Source organism: Lissotriton helveticus, chromosome 2_1, assembly GCF_964261635.1.
Source record: "Lissotriton helveticus chromosome 2_1, aLisHel1.1, whole genome shotgun sequence".
Classification (NCBI taxonomy): Eukaryota; Metazoa; Chordata; class Amphibia; order Caudata; family Salamandridae; genus Lissotriton; species Lissotriton helveticus.
The window spans coordinates 179,734,908-179,742,707 of record NC_136059.1 but is presented as its reverse complement, the minus strand read 5'-3'; positions in this window follow the sequence as shown (position 1 = coordinate 179,742,707).

The window sequence follows — 7,800 nt, the reverse complement described above, 5'->3', positions numbered from 1 at the left end:
TCATTTGTCTCACAGATGGTTTCTAAAGCCAAACAAAACTTTTCTCACTGCAGCACATGAAAGTGAGATCTTTTGTGTGTGGATTTTAGCCTTTTTGGCTAAAATCCCTGGCTTCCCACTTCCTCCGGGGATAAACCTACTCACATGGATTTCCATCCTCAACTGCGGTCCTCGATGCTCCATTCCTGCGTTTGTGAGCCTGAGACTCTCATCAGAATTTGCGCTTGAGGCTTTCTCCTGTGGAGTTCCAGAGCCAGCATGACCGATGTCCGGTTGAGCCGCTCTGTTCAGCTACAGGGAAGTCTGGCTCAGGTATTTCGCCACGGCTATACACAAAATATGGCCTCACCCTCAAGACACTGGATATCTTGTCTTATTATAAGAAAAATGTGGGATTGTTCAAGTTTTTCCAATACCCAACTTGTGTGTAGTACACTTATATGCTAGAATCACAGTGTTCTTCTTAAAAAGTGTGTAAAACATGAACAAATCAACTACCATCCAGAAACCCACAATACATACAGTGAAAAATATGTGGGAAGAGAGAGAGTCCCTCACGGTAGAACCGCCAATAGGGTTGCTGGTTAGCAATTACCAATAGACCAAATTATCATCATAGGTAGCTCTCTCTCTTATAGTGGAAAAGAAATGAGAAAAATAAAAGAGACTGGACGATAATTAACAATGCTCTTTCTCCACGGAAACCACCAAAAGTACTGGTTACTCTTGTAGTAGTGAGGTAGGACACTTACTAATGTGTATAAACATATACCTAAACAACCCCAGTGAGAAAATGAAAATGTGTTTCTCACCATTAAAATTAAAGAGCTAGCTGTCCACTTATGCTTTTATTCTGGGCTGCACGCTCTTTAAATGTAAAAAATAGTTCACACTAAACCAATCCCAATGTTATTAGATGTCGCCAGCATGTTTCGTTGCTCTAATATGTGCAACTTCTTCAGGGCAAACGGGGGTTATCTTCTCATAATTCCACTTCTTTATTTACACCTGGAGTCTGCGTCGTGCCAGCGTACCTGCAACCCTCTCAATTAGGTCCATGGCTGACACCTACCCAGACGGGCATCGGGCATAGCTCCCATCTTAACTCCATTGATTGTCTTCGTCTTCCCACGCCTTTTCCTCTTAATTTCCTAAAAAAACAACGTTCGGCAGAACCCTTTGCAACCTAGCCGATGCCTCTTTGTTCTCTCCGGAAGGCTGCTGATGAGCCGGGCGGAGCCTCCCCCTCCTGTCTCTGGATCCAATTGCCGCTGCCCTTCCCCACTGCCGACTGCTTTGCATCCTCACAGGACATCTGGACTGATTTGGGGGCATGGCAGAGGTGAGATGTTGCGACGCCACTCTACGTGGCTGTCTGAGCCCATCGTTCCTCAACAGTGTCGGAGAGGTGCCCCCTCCGGTTTTTCTAATTTTGCTCCCTTCTTCGCCTCCTCGCTAGACATCGGGCACGATTTGGAGACATAGTGGAGGTTTGCAGTCTGCACCGCTCTCCCTGGCTATCTAAGCCCATCTTTCTGTGACCGAGCCGGAGAGACGCCCCCTCCGGCTTTCTTTGGACTATGTTTTGGCCTCCCGTTCTGCAGACTGCTGCCTTGGCGCCTGTGGTCATTCTTCCCTGACCCATGGACACCTGATTGGACACTGCTGCACCTGCTGCCCCGAGCCTTTGCTCATGGACGGTGCGGCTGTTACTTTGGGGCCTACTCCCTTCCTCCCTCCTGACTCTCTCTCTCGTTTCCCCCTCTGGTTGCCCTCTGCTAAATTTGCTCTTGATGTTTTGGGGAATTTTTTTCCCCTTGATTTTGTGACTTGCTTCTTTTACTCCCTTGTATCTGATCCGCCATCTTAGCGATCTCTGACCTCTTCCACTGTCCCAGCCGGGCGACCTTTCTATCGTCTCTCCTGTGCCTCTGACCTACTCCTCGATGTCGATCTTGTTATTATCTCTGGTTCCCTCTCTCGTTTTGTTTCACTCTCACTTTCATGTCCTTATCTGCCTTCCTTTCCCTTTCTTTCTGTCTCCCCCCCCCCCCCTCTGTAGATACTCTTCTAAAGCGCTCTGATACATTCGGGTCTAGCCAGCGCTATATACAACTCATAAAATAAAATTAAAATAAATAAATATTTGGTGTATTTAGTATAGAGATCAGGATGCATGAATATATATCAAACTTTTCAAAAGCCATTGCTTCCGATTTGAATGTGCTACCGAGTGCAATCTCAGGCATTCCGGCTTGCCATAGCCCATCCAAGCTAGATCTATCGATCAGTGCTTGTTTTCATACGGCATGATATGACTCGTACATTGGGATTCTAACTGCAATTAGCAGAATCCTTGTGCAATAACCTGCTACATCTTAAGAGGACGGGTAAGATGATGTCAGATCAGATGGCACACACATCAGTCTGAGTGCCCAACACTGTAACACTGTGGATGATTCTCCATACGAGCACCAACTTCTCGGTTTACGGTGGATCCAGATAATGTGACTCAAAGCTGCTGAAGCGAGAGTAGGATCCTAAATAGTTTTGAAGATACAGGGTAGGCTGTGGGCTGATGCTCTGTTGAGACCATTTATTATTATTTATGGATAAAAGCTTTGACCTTAAAATGTATTTGCAAAGAGTGACCACCTCTGACCTTGTCATGTATTGATATTTCCCGACCTAAGGGGCCGATTAGGATGGCGGTTTTTCCGCATCCTCCGGGCCGGCGGAAGTGTCCGCCGGCCTGGAGGATGCGGAAAAACCGCGGCGGAGACTCCAAAGACCCACCGCCAAATTAGGATGGCTGGTGGGTCTGGAATTCCGTCCGCCGCTTTTCCGCCGCGGTCGGCTTCCGACCGCGGCGGAAAAGCTATAACATGGCAGGCGGTGTCTATGAGACACCGTCCGCCACATCATGATGTGTCTGTAAATATGCTTTTCCACGGCGGCATTGCCGCCATGGAAAAGCATACGGACCTTCACTTCGGGGGCCCGTTGCGGGCCCCCTGGGTGAAGGGGTGGTGGTGGGTGCACATGGGGGGTACCTATGGTACCCCCCTGCATTTGCGTGCACAATGCAGCAGGCACCGCGCGGTGCCTGCCGCTTTGTGCACGCAAATGCTGTGCATGCATTTTTTACATTGGGGCGGGTGCAGCTTGAAGCTGCACCCGCCGCAATGTTAGAGATAGAGGATGTGACCGCCACCCTGGCGGTCACATCCTAATCAGATCGGAGGGAACGCCGAAGCCCATGCGGACGTTCCCTCCTCCTCAGGGGTCGCGGACGGACTCAAGTCCGTCCACGATCCTAATCGACCCCTAAGTGTGAAAGCTTTCCTACCCATGTCATGTGGCATGTAGCGTGCATCTTTTGAGGATGCCATGGGTGAGGACTTGCATACAAGGCCATGACACGTTGTCGATTCCTTCTGTCATGTGAGTGCAAATTCTGGCTCAGTGCATGGGTCTTTATGCCAGGTAAATGTGGTGGACAGCCGCATTGCCATGTGAGGGGCAGATGGTCTGGGTCCAGCCTGCCAATCATTGTCCTGCATAGGCGCTCAGTAGACTCGATTGTGGTGCTAGTAAGCACTTCACAGAAGGAGAGGCCGAGTTCACTACTCATTCCTAATGCAATGTACCAGTATCCACCATCCCTTGTTCTATAATTCATCGGTAGGACAATCAAGGAAATACATATTGTATTATGATATGATTAGAAAGGGATTGAGTGCCCTCACGGAGAGATCCCTTTTGGGAGGTTTTTTTATGATGTAATATACTATATTGTGTTATGGTATGATATGCTATGTTATGTAAAATTATGTTATGTTATATATTGTGCTATGATACTTAACAGTACTTTGTTTTAACGTACCTTATTTGATTATTGTTGTCATTTTACTTTATGCTATAGTATATTATATTACGTTTTGTTTTGTTATGTTATGTTTTGTTATCTGATGTTACGCGGTTGTTGAACAGAGCGGAGTTTACCTATTGCTTGGCCTCTCGGAGCTGTATTTAATCACCTTGTTTCTTTTCCCTCACTGGAAACAAAGAATTCAACAACACATTTTAGTGAGTATAAACGCTTCTATACATGCCTACTTTTAATACCATTTAACAGGACTGTGTGTTTGTCGAACAAAGTATATTTATTTGCTCTAGGGAGGGCAACACGTCCATGTCTGAATCGGTTTTAATTAGCAACAGAAAAATGGAAAATGAAAATTAATATTGGACAAATTTCCCTCGGCCCGTCCTTGGCTGCAATCAGTCCTAATTATCAGAAAAGACTGCCAGCAGGCTGTCGAATTTAACATTTCCTGCTAGGAAATAAATAATTTGTTAATCGATACATATGTAGAGCAGCCCAAGTCAGAAAAAGAAAAAACCTGCGCCCCCTTCCTGCGTGCAGCCAGGCGTGCAGGGGGGGGATAGAACGTCGATGCGTGGGGGAGGGGGAGGGGGCAGCTGCTCACCTTGGCAGGGTTGAATATCTCAAATGCCCCTTTGTCAAAGGGAATAGAGCGATAAATATTCATTACACTTGCACTTATGGGTCTATTAAAAGCCTTAGCCTTTTCCCCAAGGTAGATTCATCCGTTTTGATTAGATGGACGGCCTCGGAATCTATCAAAATGTGCCAGCGCGCGGGTGATAAATGCGGCCCAGAGTAGGTCTTCCTGGGGTAATCGAATGCCTTAATGAAGTCAGTCTGCAGCTCGTGCATAATGCTCCATGGAGCTATGAAGGTTCTACTTCCTGCTTCAACACCCCCTCAACACCCCCCACCTTTCACACTAACCTACCCCATGCTCCTCGGTTAAATGTACGATGGTCAACTAAAGTGATAGACGAAGTAGAAGCTGGATTGGTCGTCTATCCGCAGTTGACATCTGAGCTATAGCAACAAAGTCCATTGACATATGAGAAATATGAACTTTTTTTTTTAACCTAAACCTGCGTAACTATGGTTATTACTTTCCTTCTAGGGATTCTTATCTAGTCATAAGACAAAAGGTTTTATCACATGTTTCATTTGCTTGATATGTTTTTTAATGGTATTTTATTGAATTTTATCATGGGATATTTTAATTGTTTAAAAAGTTATTTCTTGGTTTTTTATTTGTTTTTTGCTGTTTATATGTGTCTTTTATGATTGTTTATGATGGAATAAAGACTAATTGAATTGAAAATTGTATTGAGAAATATGAGCTGCTCACATCAATGGGGTACGTCCGCGTCATTTTTCTTGAACTTTGACTATGAGTAAAGGTGTTCACATCTCTCTTCCCTGATCATTGCCTTTACAGTTCTTACAGTGTAGAGTAGTGATTGAGTGCAGGGCAGGGCTGGGAACCGAAACCAAAGCTATGCTGCAAAACCGCCCCCGGTAACAAAAACGCCCCAGGGGTCTACAACAAGCCCACAAGCTGGTGGCCCACAGGGAAAACGCCCAGTGCCCGCTACAGCCAGTCCGGTCCTGATTGAGTGAAAGACAAGTGTGAATTTTACTCACAAGATCAAGGCTCAGGCATCAACATGGAGATAAGTTTGTGTTTAAAGGTTCTACTCAATTCTACTAAATCAAAGGGCAGGCAGATCTTCTCCGCCAAGTACCCGCCAAGTACCCGTCAATACTTTAACATTAAGAACTTTAACAAACATAAAAGGTGATTTTTCAAATTCAAAAACTTCTAATATCATGGTACCTAACCTAAACTTGCGCTTTTAGTGTTATGTTCACATTGTGACATATGCTGAGGTGTATCTAATTGGGGAGCTCTCACACACTGTAGCAGTAGCAGACCTGCAAGCTACAAATGAAAGCTAAGGCGATGGAATGGAAGAGGTGTGGAACCACCCTGGCTCCAACAGCATCTCAGCAGGAGACGATTAGAACTATATTCTTGTAGCAAGCTACTCTGCTGACATCTACAAATATGAAATATGGATGACATATTTCTAAAGGGACATGAACAAGTCCTAGGGCACCTGCAAAGGACGTTCCGCTCAGAAACTCGACAGCCGTGCCCACAGGAAGAAATAACCTCTAGAAATTATTAAGACACTTTCACATTGCATGGAGGGATTCCACCATCTTAAAGTTGCCCCCATAAAATGACTCAATGCAATATAAAAGTGGCGTCCTCTTCATGGAGCCTTGATGAATGCCATTGAGACAGGACCGATTGTCCCCGTGCTAAACAAATGCACCCTGGTTCAAATCCCGCCAGCTCCTTCCTCATCACCCATCTTCCCTGCGTAGAAATAACAATTAAGAAAGCCGTCTCACCCAGACAGAGAAGCACACCAGAAAGGTCAATCTTTCACAAAACAAACAATCTAGCTTCTGGCCATGCTACACCATGTTAGTAACAAGTCCAGCCTCGTTGGGCCTGATGAATGAACTGCATTTTGTAGTGCGTAAATTAGTACTACAGTAGTACTACTCACATTATAAAAAAAAGGAATTTACAGACCAACGACCGGAGAGTGCAGTGTGTAGACCTTTGCAAGGGTGGAGGAGATCTCCTCACATATGGGTAAACTCTTTAGTAGTAAATGTCAGCAGGACTAGGGGAGTGCTGTGAAAATGGAGAATAATTACTACTAAATGGGTGAGGTTAAAGGGAATGTAAAGAGAGTCTTGGGATGGAGATGCTAACATAAAACACAAATCCACAAATTAGTAAGACAATGGCAATTCATAAAATACACTTATAAATTTACTGCAACCGTAAAAGAGATTAAATAAAAAAAACTAAACATCTTTAACTCAATTAAATATATAACTCGACCAATATTACTAAACATTAAAATAAAAATGTGTTAGTGTAAGTTTTTTAAATTATTGTTTAAGCTTTAATATTTATAATATAAATGAATGCATTTAAATAATGTGAATATTTAATACAAATTTATTTTGTTGAGTTAATCTGATGTAACATTTTATTTTATTATTTTCAGATTATTAATAAATATTTTAAATTAATTTAAATTTGTATTATTATTATAAAAATATATTTTTAAAGATTAGTAAACTTTAATAATTCCCCTAAACGTTCTCATAGGGAGATCTCCACCTCAGTGGCAAAGCTCTCGCCCAACAGGTGAAAATTCAAAGGTAGTAACTTTACACTTCTAAATTCTCTTGGAGGAGCCTTCACACCAACATTTGAAGATAGGAGTAAAAATACACATGTAATAGATTGCATGTGTAGATTTATCTAGGAAAACTTGGCACCTTGCCTTCTGTGGAGTATACAGGTGTTCCTGCATCTTTCACATCATCTTCCAAATTTATATTGAAACCTTTTGATCCATACTAGTAGTCAGCAAGCTCATGATTCATTAATATGCTGAAATAATTGAACTCTACTTTAAAATTTCAATTAACAATGACATTCAGTGACTCAAATCCTCCCTCAAACGAATTCAAAATTGGATGTATAGCACCTAATCAAAGATCAACTGTTGGACCTGGCCTTTTTCACAGGGTTTTAGCCAAACATTTTGCCTTCTTCCTTCTATTTTTCTAACCCTCTTTTTGTTGGCTTTAGGTCTCTGGGAACTTTACCATTACTAATCAGTGCTTAAGTGCATGGACTCCCTCCTTTAAACATGGCATGATTGGTTTTCACCTGTTTGGCATATTTAATATACATGTAAGTCTCTTGTACAGTGGTATTCCATATTTCCAGGGCCTGTAAATTAAATGCTACTAGTGTGCTGCTATGCAGCTTGCACCATCCACAGAAGAAGCCTTTGAAACCTTTCTCAGAC